General features: G+C 34.9%; 1 long non-coding RNA gene across 2 annotated transcripts; it reads right to left on the reverse strand.

Moving 5' to 3' along the window:
- Window positions 1-289: 289 nt before the first annotated feature.
- LOC130051033 (uncharacterized) lies at window positions 290-6,313 on the reverse strand. 2 transcript variants are annotated; one of them, XR_008799434.1, is made up of 4 exons: window positions 5,060-6,313; window positions 2,307-2,368; window positions 1,989-2,036; window positions 290-1,767 (listed from the first exon to the last, which is right to left on the reverse strand). It is a non-coding gene; the product is annotated as an uncharacterized LOC130051033 (long non-coding RNA). The 2 variants fall into 2 exon arrangements; XR_008799433.1 differs by having other exon boundaries at window positions 1,962-2,036.
- Window positions 6,314-17,686: the final 11,373 nt, after the last annotated feature.

Genomic DNA, 17,686 nt, shown 5'->3' on the forward strand with positions numbered 1-17,686 from the left:
CTCAATGTGAGTGAAATATTCTCGAGAGGGACGTTTAACAATATTCAATCAATCAATCACAATTGAATAAATACCCGGTCTCTCTGTGTTATAGACTTTACCAGTCATCTTGAGCTAAATCAACATTTTTGTGCCAGACCCATTTTTGTGTGCATCATAACTCAGTATCTCTATAAATAGTTGAATCTGCAACTACTACATGTAAGAGCTTGACGTATTTGACAGACATTTTTTCCACAATTTCCTCTGGTACTTAGTCTTGATTTTAATTAAGAAGAAAAAGTTGAACAGATAACAGTTTTATTATCAAGACCTTAGACATACAATGATTACATTATCACATTGTTGTAACCTTTGACATTGAAATATATTTTCCAGATGCATGTACTTATGAAAGAGCTGGCTCGCATTCTACCTCATGCTCCAAGATTGCGTAGCAATAGTAACACATGATGGCTATATTAGACAGATTGATAATGATGGGTAATCAGATCAAACATCCTTAATATAAATCAAATTTACATAATCTGTTAAGAATTGATTATATATTACTGGGTAATTAAGGGGTCTTTCATGAAAAGAAATGAAAAAAAATTTAAGTTTTCATAAAACATATGAAACAACAATTTTATCTTTCTTTCAGTGATTAATTGGTAAACGCATTAAACGTTTCAATGTTCCATGGGAAATACAACATAACTACATGTATTTATTCTATATGTTGAACAAGAGGCCCATGGGCCACATCGCTCACCTGAGCCACCTTGGCTCATATTGAAAGATTTTTCCTGAATAATTGTATGTAAAACTTTGATTCTCTATTGTGGCCCCATACAACCCCTGGAGGCCATGATTTCAATAAACTTGAATCTGTACTATGTCAAGAAGCTTTCATGTACATTTTAGCTCTTCTGGCCCAGTGGTTCTTGATAAAAAAAAATTAAATGACCCACCCTATTTTTGTGGTCATCTCCCCTTTGAAGAGGGCATGGCCCTTCATTTGAACAAACTCGAAAGCCCTTTACCCAAGGATACTTTTGGCTAAGTTTGGTTATTATTGGCCCATTGCTTCTGGAGAAAATATAAAATGTTTAATCACGGACAGACAATGAACAACAGGCGATCAGAAAAGCTCACTTGAGCTTTCAGCTCAGGTGAGCTAAAAAGTATTTACGTATGGAATAATTTTCTTCATATGTGTCTTTTTTCATCCAATGCTATTTCTCCCCACTTTTAAATTAACGTTCAGATTTAAAATACATCAGAGTTTCCTGTAAATATGCATATCGATATGTGATATATGTCCTTATCAACTACAGAGTTTCATAATACTGCCTTGCCTTGCACGTGAGTTAAAACAGTATACCCTTTACAAGTCGTTGCCTGCAGTATATAATAACATCTCTAGGATAAGAATGAGTTGAATTAAACAATGCTATAATTCTAATATACAAATGATCCATGTGTACATGTATACTCTCCAAAGAAAACAATTTAAACAATGTTGATGTTGCTGAAGAAAATTTACCACAAAGCAAAAGAAATGCAAAAGTTTGGCATCGGATCAAGTGCCTTTGACCTTGTTGACAACATACAATTACAAACAAAAGAAATAATAATAATTTATTCGTTTTGTGAGTGCACACTCAGTGGAGGTCAGTGGAGGTGCATCTTCTGTTGGCCTCCTCATATGCCATTCCTGTTTTGGAACAAATGAGAACAACGGCCTCTTTTAACATCACTAGGGGCAGGTAGTGAGCTGCCATTCTGGATAGCAAACAAAATTCTATGAAAATTTAAACTTTAAATATTTTGCAATCATAATAAACTATACTGTCTTTAAAAAATTTAAAGGTTGAAAAAGCATAACATACATAAATATACTATATTAAATTAGTTTTTATTGTTTCAAGGATGATATGTTTAAGTTCTAGATATGAATTACTGGTAAGTAGCCTTACAGTGGATAATTTAGAATTTTTTTTTACTGAGGTCTTCATTTTGCAAGCCTTGCAGTGTTCTGTATTTGGTAAAATCTAAAATAGATATTGAAAAAATATTATATTCAAAACATGATGAAATCATGAACTCTTTGGGAATAATTTATGATTCAATTGCAACTACATGTAGGATCGTCTATGAAATAGACATGAATGCCCTTTCTTGCAGAGTGGTGAGAAATCAACACACAGAACAATAGATGGAAGGAAGGACATAATTTAGATAATTATAACAAACATTATACAACCTAGCCATATACATGCTTGGATATGAAAAGTATCAATATTAAATGGGAGTATCTCTACCCATGACGAGCCTTGCTGCACATCATTCTGTCCCTGAGTATATTTAGAACGTGTCCCAGTTCCTAAAAATAAAAGTCGGATTAGAAAGCTTTAATATGTTATGTGATGCACTACTTGTGTAAAAATTGAGCAAACATGTTCATTCAACTTCATAAAGATGTGTATTTTGGATCCATACCCAAAATATATATTGACTAATTCCTATCATATCAAAGTAATCAAAATGTGAGCTGCTGATTCTTTAGAAAATTACTTTCTTACCAATATATCAATATACTTTCCCCAAAGCAGTAAAGTTTAATATATTTATTGAACGGATTTTTTTTATAAACTGGTGGTGTCTTTCATGGTCTTCTTCCTCACTGGAAAAATACTGTTGTCTTGTTCATACATGGTTTTGAAGTGGACATTGTTTTCAGAAGTAAGGATGTAGATGTATATCATGTTTTCCCCACAACCCCTGGCCAATGGATTTTTTTTTTTTTTTTTTTTTTTTAGGTTCATACAACATTTATTCACATTATGACAGTCAGGGTTTTAACATCATGCCCTTACAAACCCACCTGACTAGGGGGTACAGGGTATTTTATCTACCATTTACTCACACATCCACTCTAATAGGCATTCATTCAAAGATAGGAAAAAAGGAAGAGAATTAGAAAGGAATGAAATTACTCTGGCTTATCATATGTACACTATACAAAATAATATTAATCTAATAGGTTGTCACAAACTAAAGGTTTTAAATGTATAACAAATGTACTGTTATGACATTGATAATAACTTCCGATGATATACATAGGCTAATTAATATATACAATTACATATTATATATTCTGGATGATCTAAAATCTATAAATCTTTTAATTTATGAAATGTATTCCATTTCTTCTCAAAAACATCTACATAATCATTTTTACATGCTAACTGCCTTTCTACTTTGTACACATCTGTCCAAGTGGTAATAAAGTTATTTAACAAAGGCGGATTGCCTCTACATTTGCAACCATACACAAAGTACTTTAAATAATAATTAATCAAATTGATCATTTCATTTTCTGAGCTACCCAGCAAAAAGGTTTTTTTTATCAACAACAATATTTACTGGAAAAAAATCCCTAAACCATGACTGCACATTCTTGCAAAATAAAACAACATTTTCACAGTCATACAAAACATGCTCTATTGATTCCCTTTCTTTTACACAAAACGAACATAAATCGTTGTCTATTTTCTTTATTTTGAACAAAAATAAATTTGTGACTAAAATTTTTTGATTTATACGATATTGTAGCCACTGTAATTTTGTATCCTTTGTAATAGTAAAAACATTTTTATTAATTGTATTCCACTCTTCTTGAGAGATATCAAATTGTATATCCCACTTCTTTTGACCTGTAGGTTTTTCTTCACTATGATTAAAAATTTGGTACAGTTTTTTCTTGTTTCTTTTAAAATATATGAAAGGGGCTATATGTATGGGAATAGTAGGTTCTTGAACTTTTATAAACTGGTTTATTCCATTATCTCTCATTGCTTTCTTCAATGCTTGTCTTAAACCAAAAAATTCCAAAAAATGAGATTTTACTTTATACATTTCCATGAATTGATTATAATTCATGATATCTCCATTCTCATCTAACATTGAGTTAACTGTATATACATTATTTTCACACCATTCTTTCAGATATAAAGTTTTTCTATTTACCTTTATGTTTTCATTGTACCATAAAACACTATTAACCATACGTTCAGAAGATTTTTTTTTCTCAAAAAGACATATTAACCATTTCCAGGATTTACTTACATCCCTCCAAAACATATTCTTTCATTTTTCAAGTTTTTGTAAAGCATACAACGGTCCAAATTTAATAACAATGGATTTGAATAATTAGGAGCTAGGATGAACTAAAAATTGTCTACCACACCACATACAAACAAGAGGCCCAAGGGCCACATCGCTCACCTGAGTCACTTTGGCTCATACATATGTATTTAAAGATTTTTCCTATATATTTGTATGCAAAACTTTGATCCCCCATGTGACCCCATCCTACCTCTGGGAGCCATGATTTTCACAAACTGAAATCTGAAATATGTCAGGAAGCTTTCATGTCAATATCAGCTTTTCTGGCTCAGTGGTTCTTGAGAAAAAGATTTTTAAACATTTTCCTTATATATTTGTATGTAAAACTTTGATCCCCTATTGTGGCCCCATCCAACACCCGGGGGCCATGATTTGAACAAACTTGAATCTGCATTATGTCAGAAAGCTTTCATGTAAATATCAGTTTTTCTGGATCAGTGGTTCTTGAGAAGATTTTTAAACATTTTCCTTATATATTTGTATGTAAAACTTTGATCCCCTATTGTGGCCCCATCCAACCCCCAGGGGCCATGATTTTAATAAACTTGAATTTGTACTATGCCAGTAAGCTGTCATGTAAATTTCAGCTTTTCTGGCCAAGTGGCTCTTGATTAGAAGATTTTTGAATGACCCCACTCTATATTTGCATTTTTGTGATTATCTCCCCTTTGAAAGGGACATGACCCTTCTTTTGAACAAACTTGAAAGCCCTTTACTCAAGGATGCTTTGTGGGAAGTTTGGTTGAAATTGGTCCAGCGGTTCTTGAGAAGAAGTCGAAAATGTAAAACGTTTATGATGCCGACGACGACAGACAACGGGCAAATTTTGATCAGAAAAGCTCACTTGAGCCTTTGGCTCAAGTGAGCTAAAAATATAAATGCTCACCATTTACGAATATCACAGTTTATCATTCCTGTCGGTGCATGGAGTAAACTGCCAATCTGCAAGATATTTAATTATCAAATACTTTTATGCTATTCTCTAAACTGAGCACACTAAAACCTGTAATTCATATAATACAACACAAGAGATGTTTCTAAAACACATATGCCCCCAAGTTGCAAAATTGAAAGGGTTATACCCGTGCCTCATTTAATTGATAGTAGTATCACCAATTCAAAATATTGAGCAGACAATACCTTCCTATGTCAAGAGTGGACTGACCATGTGACCTAAGAATCAATAGGGGTCATCTACTCCTTATATATGCTGTACAAGTGTACCAAGTTTGTTGTCAATCAACCAATTAATTCGTAAAATATAGGAAACATCCCCCTTAATGTATTGAATAGTATGAAGGAGAAAGCATGGGCAGGAAGATAGACATGAACTCTGATAAGCCATATAGGAGGAGAAGCGTTCACAAACTATTTTATACCCTACACCCCTCAGATCCACTTTAACTTTAAGGATAGCAATTGGATCCTCCTGTCCCTACAACTTACACATCTACAAATGGCATTGAAGCATTGTACAAATTCTCAAGTCTATCAGATAAGCCATATAGGAGAAGTGTTCACAAGGTATTTTAACATCCTCCACCCCTTTTAGATCCACTATATCTTTTAGGAAAAACTTTGGATCCTCCCATTCCGACAATATGCACATCTACAAATGACAATTAAGCATTGTACAAAGTTTCAAGTCTATCCAATAAGCCATATGGGAGGAGAAGAGTTCATAAGCTATTTTACATCTTCCACCCCTCTTAGATCCACTATAACTCTTAGGAAAACAATTGGATCCTCCCGTCCCAACAATATTCACATCTGTAAATGACAATGAAGCATTGTACAAAGTTTCAAGTCTATCTGATAAGCCATATAGGTGGAGAAGCGTTCACAAGATTTTGTGACAGAAGGAAGGACGGACAGAAAGTACAAATACAATATGTCTCCCCCTGGAAGAGGGAAGATATAATTATATGAGTGCATGTTTATATACACACAGCACTAAACATAACTTAAAGTAATTCCACCCTCCTATGATGTCATCAGATTTTGCAAAATCAATGATTTATTTAGATTTATGCATGATAGGAACATAAATTTTGTTAGTCTTTTCCGATAGTTATTGTAAAAAAAAAACAAAAAACTGTTAAAACAAGAGGTACTGTGAGCAATGCTCACTAAGAATACCCCCCGCTTACCCCAATCTCCTAAAGGGTGTTGGAAATATATAGGTAAAACTTCAATATTATGATCCAAAAGGTATCTAGGAACACAGCATCTCCATGCGATGAAAAAAGCCGTTAAAGAATTTAAATGGAAACCATATTGCTACTTTGATGTCCAGTGCGCATGACCTTTGACCTTTTGACCCCAAAATCGATAGGGAACATCTTCATCCCATGGGTAGTTCATATATATGATATGGTAACGGTAGGTGGAAAGGATAATGCTTTAGAGCCCGGAAACCATTGCGTCTACAGACGGACGGACAGACGGACGGACGGACAGACAGACGGACAACCCGATTCCAGTATACCCCCCCCCACAACTTGTTGCGGGGGGTATAATAAACTATTTCAAAAGTCTAAGTTATAGATGAATAATCAATGATACGATTTAAATCAAAATAGATGTGTGTAACATTTCACTATAAAGAGTTGTATGAAAATGTGATTTGTGGAAATAAATAATAATGCTATAATTCTAATTAGAGGCCTGTGATCTTAATCACATCCTAATTAGTGTTAGAGTCAGCCCCCTGAACTGGAGCATATCCTAATTAGTGTTAGAATCAGGCCCGTGAACTCAATCACATTTTACTTAGTGTTATAATTAGGCCCGTGAACTCAATCACATTTAATTAGTGTTAGAATCAGGCCCGTGAACTCAATCACATGCTAGTTAGTGTTAGAATCAGGCCCGTGAACTGGATCACATTTTAATTAGTGTTAGAATCAAGCCCGTGAACTGGATCATATCCTGATTAGTTTTAGAATCAGGCCCGTGAACTCAATCACATTTTACTTAGTGTTAGAATTAGGCCCGTGAACTCAATCACATTTAATTAGTGTTAGAATCAGGCCCGTGAAGTCAACCACGTGCTAGTTAGTGTTAGAATCAGGCCCGTGAACTGGATCACATTTTGATTAGTGTTAGAATCAGGCCCGTGAACTGGATCATATCCTAATTAGTGTTAGAAGCAGGCTCGTGAACTCAATCACATGCTAATTAGTGTTAGAATCAGGCCCGTGAACTGGATCACATTTTAATTAATGTTAGAATCAGGCCCGTGAACTGGATCATATCCTAATTAGTGTTAGAAGCAGGCCCGTGAACTCAATCACATGCTAATTAGTATTAGAATCAGGCCCGTGAACTCAATCACATGCTAATTAGTGTTAGAATCAGGCCCGTGAACTCAATCACATTTTACTTAGTGTTAGAATTAGGCCCGTGAACTCAATCACATTTAATTAGTGTTAGAATCAGGCCCGTGAAGTCAACCACGTGCTAGTTAGTGTTAGAATCAGGCCCGTGAACTGGATCACATCTTGATTAGTGTTAGAATCAGGCACGTGAACTGGATCATATCCTAATTAGTGTTAGAAGCAGGCCTGTGAACTCAGTCACATGCTAATTAGTGTTAGAATCAGGCCCGTGAACTCAATCACATGCTAGTTAGTGTTAAAATCAGACCCGTAAACTGGATCACATTTTAATTAGTGTTAGAATCAGGCCCGTGAACTGGATCATATCCTGATTAGTTTTAGAATCAGGCCCGTGAACTCAATCACATTTTCCTTAGTGTTAGAATTAGGCCCGTGAACTCAATCACATTTAATTAGTGTTAGAATCAGGCCCGTGAACTCAATCACATCTTATTTAGTGTTAGAGACAGGCCCGTGAAGTGGACCATATCCTAATTAGAAGCCCATGAACTCAATCACATCCTAATTAGAACCCTGTGAACTCAATCAAATCCTTATTAGTGTTGATTCTGTACCTCCACTTACAAAATTTTTTTAATATGCATCTCGGGTACGAGTTAATACTAGGCCTTTAGTAAAAACGAAAGTAAATTGTATGACGTATGCAATTTGTGTGTGTTTGAGTTCACGGAACTTCCGATTGTATCAGTTCACGGGCTTATAGACCCTGCCAAATTGAAGCCACGTCATTTCGAAATTTCTGTCATTGAACGTACATGTATGCGCGTTTAGGATGTAGAGCTCTTGATAACCACACACAACTGTACGAAGTATGGACACCATAACCCCTTCTCTTTCTGAAGGTTTTTGCTTCGACAATTTCTCCGAAATGTGTGGATTCCCTGTCTATCCCATCCCAATTTCGATTTGTATGTAATAGTTTCACCTAAATCGAAATTATTTATCATGCTGGTATAACCTGTTGTTAAAGATAAATGTGTGAAGTATTCGTAACTATAGATTGTAAATATGTTTTAAACTAAGCACCTGAACAGAATTGGGGAGGATATTTTGCTTCATGTTGTTTACTATGTATTTCCCGCCAGAAGGAAGTAAATGTACATCACGTGATAGTTTCGGTGATGTTGAGCAAGAACTTTTAAAAATTCTGTTTAATGGGAAGCCTGGTATTTTTTTTAGAGGTATTATTTTTAATGCAGGTGAAGAATTGAGGAAAGGTTTGTCAACCAGACTTTGAACTCCGTTTACCTGATCAGGATATAGGGCTCACGGCGGGTGTGGCCGGTCGGCGGGGGATGCTTGCTCCTCCTGGGCACCTGATCCCACCTCTGGTGTGTCCAGGGGTCCGTGTTTGCCCAACTATCTATTTTGTATTGCTTGTAGGAGTTATGAGATTGATCACTGTTCGTTATCTTCACCTTGCATGTATTTGATAAATGTAGTTTTTTTTCCTTTACAAAGAGCAACACGAGATCCTTGTGTGAACAATGTCGGTTTTAGATTGTCTAAAATTTTGTATAAACAACGAAATATATATCGTAAACAAGTGAGTGCATGGGTAATGATAAACATCACGGTAAGCTATGTGCAAATACAGCAGCCTGGTTGTTTCATACATGGATCCCCCCTCCTTAATAATACCACAAGGTACCTAACTAGATTTCGGACACCTCTCCCTTCAAGTCTCATTTTACGATTAGTTCGCTATTCATCCTCACTCATGGGGCTTCGTTTAAGTCGCTGAAAACGATATAACAGCAAGAACAATGTCTATTAAAGCGACTTATATATGAAACAAGTGCCTGTGTGTAGACTGTGTGTTAGCCAGCACTTTCATGTTTGAACTGATGGAAGATATTGATGTGTTAGATTTTTTTACTACCTATTTTCAGAGTCCTCTAGGTCATTAGAATTAGATGTTAGATCAGCGCGCATGTAGGTGGGCGGATCTAACATCTACAATGTGTAACTGTGATTAGATTGCCTATTATGATGACAATGATTCATGAAACGAGTACAGTGGTGGAGGAGCATTCAAATGTAAAATGGTGGCCACCAGATAAAGCAGACAGTTTCTGCAGAATCTCTGTTTTATGTTTAACCAAAGGAGCCTTGTGGCTCTTATAGGCACAATGTGTACAGGACAGGCAGACGACAGAGGATTCAGAAATACGTATACTACATGTAAACATGAAATTGTCAGAAAAAAGTTGTGACAGATATAAATGTAAGTAAAAAAAAAATAAAAACATGATTAATGACAATTAACAAATAGCGCTTCTCTTTGTTTTGCAGTTTTCAATAAACTGACAAAGCATCTGAATGGTTTTAAAGTTATGTACACTAAAACCTTGCACGAGTTTGAAAAACGCAGGCTTTTTATAGTAATAAGATATGATATATTTTTTACATATATTAAAATAGACCGGGTATATCAAAACAAAATGAAACTCGCCCTGTTTCCAGCAAGGCTTGTGTTCAATTCGGGGTAAGTTTTTGTACCTTCTATTTTCAACACTAAAAGAATGTTCAGAAATTCGATATTTACATAGCAATGACTTTTCCTTGTGTGACAATCGTTTCACGAAATATCTTTGTAAACCAAATGTATCAACTATTTAATGTCTTTATGACTGAAATGTCCGGGAGCTGGGTGAATTATGTAATAATACCGCTATTGACAAAGAAGGTATTGAGAGTGCAGCTGGCAGACTTTGAAAATCTATTTTTAGTCGGGTTCAATCCCCAAGGAGCAATTAGCCGTGGGTATTGCCATCGTATTCAAGTTGGAAATTGTACATTTAATGATACACACGTGTAGTAAGTGCTCCTAATTGCTGTCGAAACAACATAACATCTAAATTAAACGCAAGAAAAGAAGATGTTGATAAACTTTACAAAATTAAAAGATAATGTGGCGAACAGTATATAGGGGGCTTCTACTAGTTTCGCCAGCTTTTCTGGTGCCTTGACCACGTACATGCAAGTTAATTGTTCTCTCTCTCTCTCTCTCTCTCTCTCTCTCTCTCTCTCTCTCTCTCTCAAAATCCAGTCTACTTAAAACTTTTAACACATACTAACTATATTCCGCCAAATTAATTGGGTATTGGGTCGTGGGAGGAACAATAACTCTTAACGGTAGAGGTAGAAAATTTGTAGCAGTATAATTTACGCGCATGTATGAATAGTACAAAAATATATTTTTAAAAAAATTAGTTTTGTTTGTATTTACCAGTTTATCTTACAATGTCAATAAAATTCATATAAAGGAAATACAATTTTGGTTATGATTTATACGACAGGACATGGACGTCGGCAAGTTTTTGACATTGGGGAGGCGAACTGGATCGAATAAAGGGGGGGGGGGGGGGTAACTAACGACCTTTGGCTGAAATTCAGATTTCCACCTGAATCTTGATATTTTCCCCCATTTTGTCAATATCGTAAGGACATCACCTGATGAAAACAAAGTTGTTAAACTTATAAGCCAAGCCCCAGGTCAAGAAAGAATAGAAATTGTGCTTATATATTGATATTTTTAATTTCAAAGGAACTCTTCAATTACAGTTACCTAATTCCTTTACATTCTGTGTCAATAAAAGTTTAATTAATTTAAAGATAATAACAATACTTTTTCAAAAATTTGATTCTTAAATGACTGTAGTAGGTACACTTAAAGAAACAAGAGTACCGCCAACAGTACATAATACGCCTGTGAGAAGCTAATTTAGGGCGTTTTTCTTCCACCATGATTTGTAGAACTTGCCTTCAAGTAGTATCAGCAATCATCAGGGTGTGACATACTTTCTTTGCATTGAAAAAAGAAGACAAATCATGTACTCTCTCTGTAATATTTTCACTTGGCATAAGATGTATGTATACTAAGTTTAATGGTCCTTGCCCCAACGAATCGGTCTGCATCCTGCTACTATGACCTTGACCTTAGACCCTAAGAAACAATAGGCATCCTCCACATGGCATAAAGTGTATGTGTACAAACTTTGACAGTCCTAGTCCCAACAGGGACGTAACGAGATGAAAGAATCTAGGTTTTAGTAAGTACATATGTACCAACGTTATCTGATGTTGTTTCAGATTTGATAATGGCCAACTGCTTTAACTCAAACATTTGATCCCCAGAGAAGTAAACCGGGGAATAGATATTTTATTATAATATTTTATATTTGAATGTATCTTCAGTCGCCATATTCAGTCTCTTAATAATGAGTTAAAAGGGCATGGACACGATTTGAGCTGAAAATTTTCAAATTTTATTTTTCCATTTTTACTGTTTATAATGCTTAACTAAAGTATTTATAATGATTAACCAAAATAGCAGTTGTTGAGTTACTGGTGAGATACAGCACTCACAATTCTTTGTAATGTAAACAAGGCTCGTGCCATGTTTTTGTTTACATATAGATTGCTTAATAGAAAATAGTATGTTTAAACCAAAATGAGATATGCCAAACTCTAGAAACTATTTAATTGTGTTCAGAATTAACTTTTGAATTAAAAAATCTGCTTTAAACGAAACTTTACTAGTATATTCAACCTAATATGTAAACAAAAACATGGCACGGGCCTTGTTTACCTAACAAAGAATTGTGAGCTCTGTATCTCCCACGTACCTTGACAACTGACACATTAGAAAAGGAAAAAAAAATTCAGCTCAAATCGTGTCCATGCCCCTTTAAGCATGATAATTCATAAGAGAAAAAAGTTTGCTACTAAGCTAAAGGAGTTGAGGTATTTTAAAAGTGTAACTTTGCCTCAGGATGCATCATAAAAATTCACTTAAGTTCTCCCCATCTCTTATCAGCTTTTCCAGGAACCAGGGATACTTTAAAGAGAAAGATGAAGGCCCAGGTAACAATATGCAGTCTGAGTAGGGATCCATTAAAGTCCCTTGGAGTCAACGATTATTCTTCAGCAATCCGTTTTCATGCGGACAATAAGATAAACAGAGGGTATCTGTATTGCGTGTTTTGATATTTGGTTTATCCAACGAGTTTATATGATGTATTTATTCGCGAGGCTTGCCGAGCGAATAAATACACCATATCAACGAGTTGGATAAACCAAAATATCAAATTACGCAATTATAGATGTCTTATTAATACAAGGTGAAGATAACGAACAGTGATCAATCTCATAACTCCTACAAGCAATACAAAATAGATAGTTGGGCAAACACGGACCCCTGGACACACCAGAGGTGGGATCAGGTGCCTAGGAGGAGTAAGCATCCCCTGTTGACCGGTCACACCCGCCGTGAGCCCCATATCCTGATCAGGTAAATCTCATACGTTTTCTTTTCGCTTAATTTTGATATGATCCCCAGTATGATAGAAAAAGTTGATTGAATTTGTTTTGAATCCGTGGCTCAGACGTCGTGCATATCAGTCTTCCTTACGCTGGAAAATATAGTGCGCTTATAATCCATTCATATACAGTACAAAAGGATATTTTTTATAAAAGAAACCATGGATGAAATTGTTTTAGATGGGATTATAGTTTAAACTTAATAATGGTTTTGCTATTCCAACAAGGTAACAACTATTGACCGAGTATTTATTTTTTGACGTAGGTCTGACCTTCTGATAAAAGTTTGATGTTGCCGTCTTTTTTAAATTAACATATGTAACAACGATCAATGGAAGTAATATTTTAATGCAACGTTATTAGAATGTTCAACAGTTCATAATGAAAAGTAGAAGTGTGTGCATTTGGATATTATTCACGTGGTTTCCTTGGATCTGAGGACGAGAGGAAATCCTGAGGCATACCTAGTAAGTAAAGCTGTTGAAATTTATTGCATTCAATATGGCTCCAGAGAAAAGATACTGTCCTTGTGAATACTTGGTACCGCAGTATGTCGAAGTACTTTCGATTAGGCTTGTCTAGTAGGCGGTTGATTCCTTGTCGATGATAATAGTGTGGACATCTCTTTGTTTTCTGATCGTAATTTTTGAGTAGTTATTGATCGAGTTGACATTTTTATGGTCGGTAACTTGCATTATGTTAGTGGGGGGCAACATCATTTTAATTTTGCTATAAAAGAAATTCTAAATAAATACAGAATAACCAGTTATACACTTTATTTCATATTTACATGCATAAACACAGAAAATATGTCATCCAAGCGAGAACAGTGTCAAAAGTAGTTCGGACCGGAAGTGCTTTATCAAACGGGCGTGTGATAAAGCTAATGCTTTATCCCACTTTCAATATACACCACACGTATGAGGTAAACATGATTTCTTAGTGTCCTTCATGTATTTGTCATACTACAGCGCCATAATATTTCTCTTCAAGCGTAAACCTTTAAATGGATCTCAAGTAACCGTCTGCCTCTTTACGGCCCGCAATAGTGTACGTCCGCTATAACAACGCGGCCTGTTTACATTACATAGCGCAATAAGTGCGCAATTATCATCATCAGAAGTTTCATTTAATGAATTGTATTTTCAAGGTGAGAAAAACAAATGAAAAAGAAGGTCAACAAGCATTCTGAAAGTATTGCATAAGCAATGCATGTCTCCTACCGGCGCCCCCATTAATTGACGACTGTACTTAATATTCGATGAATTTTACATTTGATGTTGTTTGACCTTGAACTCAAACCCGATATATTGTTATCAAGTCACCATGTTTACTGATGTGGAATTAATTTAATGTTTTGTTGTTCACACAGTTGACGCGTGTAGTTTTTATTAGGGATGGTATTAGTAGTCTTTGCACAAATTACGTGGGGGAAATATTTGAATAAATGGGACACAAAACAACACACCGATATAACATTCATATCTGTATGTTAGGTACTTATTAAGGATTTCAATTACTTTATCTTACTATCAACTGTTTGAAGGCCAATTTCGAATACCCGCGACTGCAGGATCGCGGTAAATTGAGAACTGTCAACAGAGCATACTTCACTCACTGACTACACGAAAATACTCGCGTGAATAACATATTTGATATATATTTTCATTGATATGTTCCTTTTGTGATTAACAAGCTTGAAATGTCGAATTCAGGAAGTTTTTTTTTTGTTTACCAAAATCAGCGATCGAGGCTCGTCGACTGTCGACTGCCTCTTTTAATTTAGACGTCCTACTTTTATCGCATCTCCATCGAAACACAATCCCGATGAATATAAATGTTTAAGATATAAAAAATAATTTCTTTAAAACTTATTCATCAAATGTTACGAAATTCGAACTTGATCTGTAGATTGCCACTTTGAAACTAAACCTTAAGTTTCAAGTCTGGAAAACCAATACGGGACAGACTGGCAGTCAGACAGAGGGATAGCCGGACAGAGGGAGAAGAAAGCTATAACCCCCTTCGGTAGGGGACTAAACAAACATTGAGATATGTTAACTTTTCTACTCTCATTTCAAGAAAAATAAAACACAGACTCATACATACATGTAACACTTGCGAAAGAGAGATTGAAAATCAATTATGAATTACAATCGGAACAAGTCGCTGCACTTCGTGCCTTTTGTAAAGGCAAGAAACACCGTGTCTACTGCTACTTGGCTATGGAAAAAGTATGATTTTTCAGTTGATACCATGGAATTTTCTTTCCGATGAACCCATCGCCATCTCTACAAAAAGTAGTTCGCGGGAATTCTTCATCCCACAATGCCTACATGGAAGAGTTTGGTTTGTGTGGGAAAAGAGTACCAATTCATTTCCCATAGATTTCAATACTAACCTTGGGCCATCTCACTAATTAACTATATTAATTTTAAACAAATGACCGCCAACATTTCAAAGTTCATTCCAAGTGCTAATAAAAAACGACAAAAATTATATAGGGTACCGTTGGTTTTATAGGTCATATTTGTACTTTTTTTTTTACAACACAAAACAATCTGCAGTAAATTACACCCTTCATTTCAAACACACATCGATTTTGTGCGACGTTTTTTTATCCTAACAATTAATTTAAACTTCTATAACATTTCTTTCAATTCCAAATAATTTCCTTCTTGATATTATGAATGAATATGAGTTACCATACCTATACTAGATTCCTAGACTACATAAAAATTCTTACAAATATACATTGCTGGATCTAGTAAGTACTCTACCTAGCCTCTATCTTTGCTCCTCACGAAAATATTAACAGTTTTGAAGGAGAAACTTCAAACTTACCAGGGTTTGACATTAAGGCACGTCCGACCGACCGAGTCTACTAAATGGTAGGTCCGGTCGGGTAAAATGTTGATTTACTAGTCCGACTGGTCGTGTTAAATAATAAACAAGAAACTTTACTTTAAAGTAATTCCACCCTCCTGTGATGTCATCAGATTTTGCAAAATCAATGATTTATTTAGATTTATGCATGATAGGAACATAAATTTTGTCTTTTCCTATAGTTATTGTAAAAAATCTTGCTAAAAATAAATATTTCAAAAGTCTAAGGTACAGATGAATAATCAATTATACGTATCAAAATATTGAATCCAATGGCAATAACTCTGTTTCTATTGATTTCTTTATCAAGTCTATTATGCGAAAGATTTCCTTTATTTTCTACAGACACTTTGTATATTTTTGTGAAGATACAGTTTCATGAAATTGTTATGAATGCTACTATATGGTCATAACCAGTTTGTATGGAATTTTGATAATGCTGTTTAAGGAAAATTACAATTTTCTGACGGTGATATATGATTCTGTTTATGTACGTCTCACATCTTAAAAAGTGTGATGACCTATGTATTTTATTTGATAATTTGTTAGTTTTTACTCTAATGAATGGAAATAAATACACATTTTAAACTTGTATCAGATAAAACTGTGAGTATGGAGTTACCTTAAACCGTAAGACATTTTATTCTTAACTAAAAGATAATAATTGTAAAGAGTTTGCAAGCAATCTTGAACCGTGTGATGGAATAATCTTTATTTTTAGTTCTAATAAATAAGTCGCGGTCGCGGTCGGAAGTGATGTTTTACGACATCTACTAGATGTTAATTTTAAACGGTTTATTTGAATTTACTATAATAAAGTGTTTATCAAGTCAATAAATTACGTCGTAAACAGCTATTTATCAGTGTTGACATATGTGCGGGAAGGTCTCTATATTTAAATACGACTTCTCGTCCACAAAGAAAGACGTCCCAGGAGAAAAAAGAAAAGGTTAGGAAGAAACAAAGCAGGGATTATGAAATATAAATTAAATAAAAAGCCGGTTGAGGTCATTTTATGCTAAATAGACTAAAGCATATCCGTGTCGGGTAGAATTTAAAGAAATAGAAAACGTGTTTGAAAATCAAATGGAATGACGAGACTTAATTAAGATATTTTTGAGACAATTAAATACGTTTTGGTTCAAACTTAACGTTTGTCATTTAAATGAAGTATTTAAATATGGAGAAACTATCAGGGGGTTTTTTCCTGGAAAGTTGGTCAGGGCTAGTGGATATAAAGTCAGGTCTAGTAAAAATCATTTGAAGTAGCCCGACTTGTCTAGTGCTGAAAAAAGTAAATGTCAAAACCTGCAGTTACTGTGCGACTACATATGCCAGAAGGGGTGTTAATCAAATGTGGCTTCTAAAAAATTCTAAAGAACTTTTAGTAGACTTCAAATTGCAAAAGTTTTCCCAAAATCAATAACATCAAAACGTATGAGGCTTCAACACTTTACACGACCATTCTTCACGATCAATTAAAGACTAGGCTTTTTGACATCATAGACCGTTGCTTCTTCAACAAAAATGGAAAACAAAAATATTCATATCTAGTGATCAGTCATCCAAAAAATTATTTTGTTAAATACATGTACCTCTGATTCCACGCACAAGTACTCTAAAACTGAAATAAAAGAAGCATGCTAGAGTTCATCATTGACAATATCTTCGTGGTCTTTGGTGATCAGGTCTTCTATATTCACATGAAGCAGAATTTATTCAAAAACTTCTACGTGAGAAGAAAAATTCTCTTTCTGTGGCCTTCAATTCGACATGTAGACATATCGACTTTTTTTTGTCTATTAACAATAATAACTTTCATTCATATGTCGATTCGATATATCCCTATGAGCTCGAAATAAAAGACACCACAGAGTCGTCCACTTCTGCTTCATACTTAG

Source organism: Ostrea edulis, chromosome 10, assembly GCF_947568905.1.
Source record: "Ostrea edulis chromosome 10, xbOstEdul1.1, whole genome shotgun sequence".
In the NCBI taxonomy this organism is placed as follows: Eukaryota; Metazoa; Mollusca; class Bivalvia; order Ostreida; family Ostreidae; genus Ostrea; species Ostrea edulis.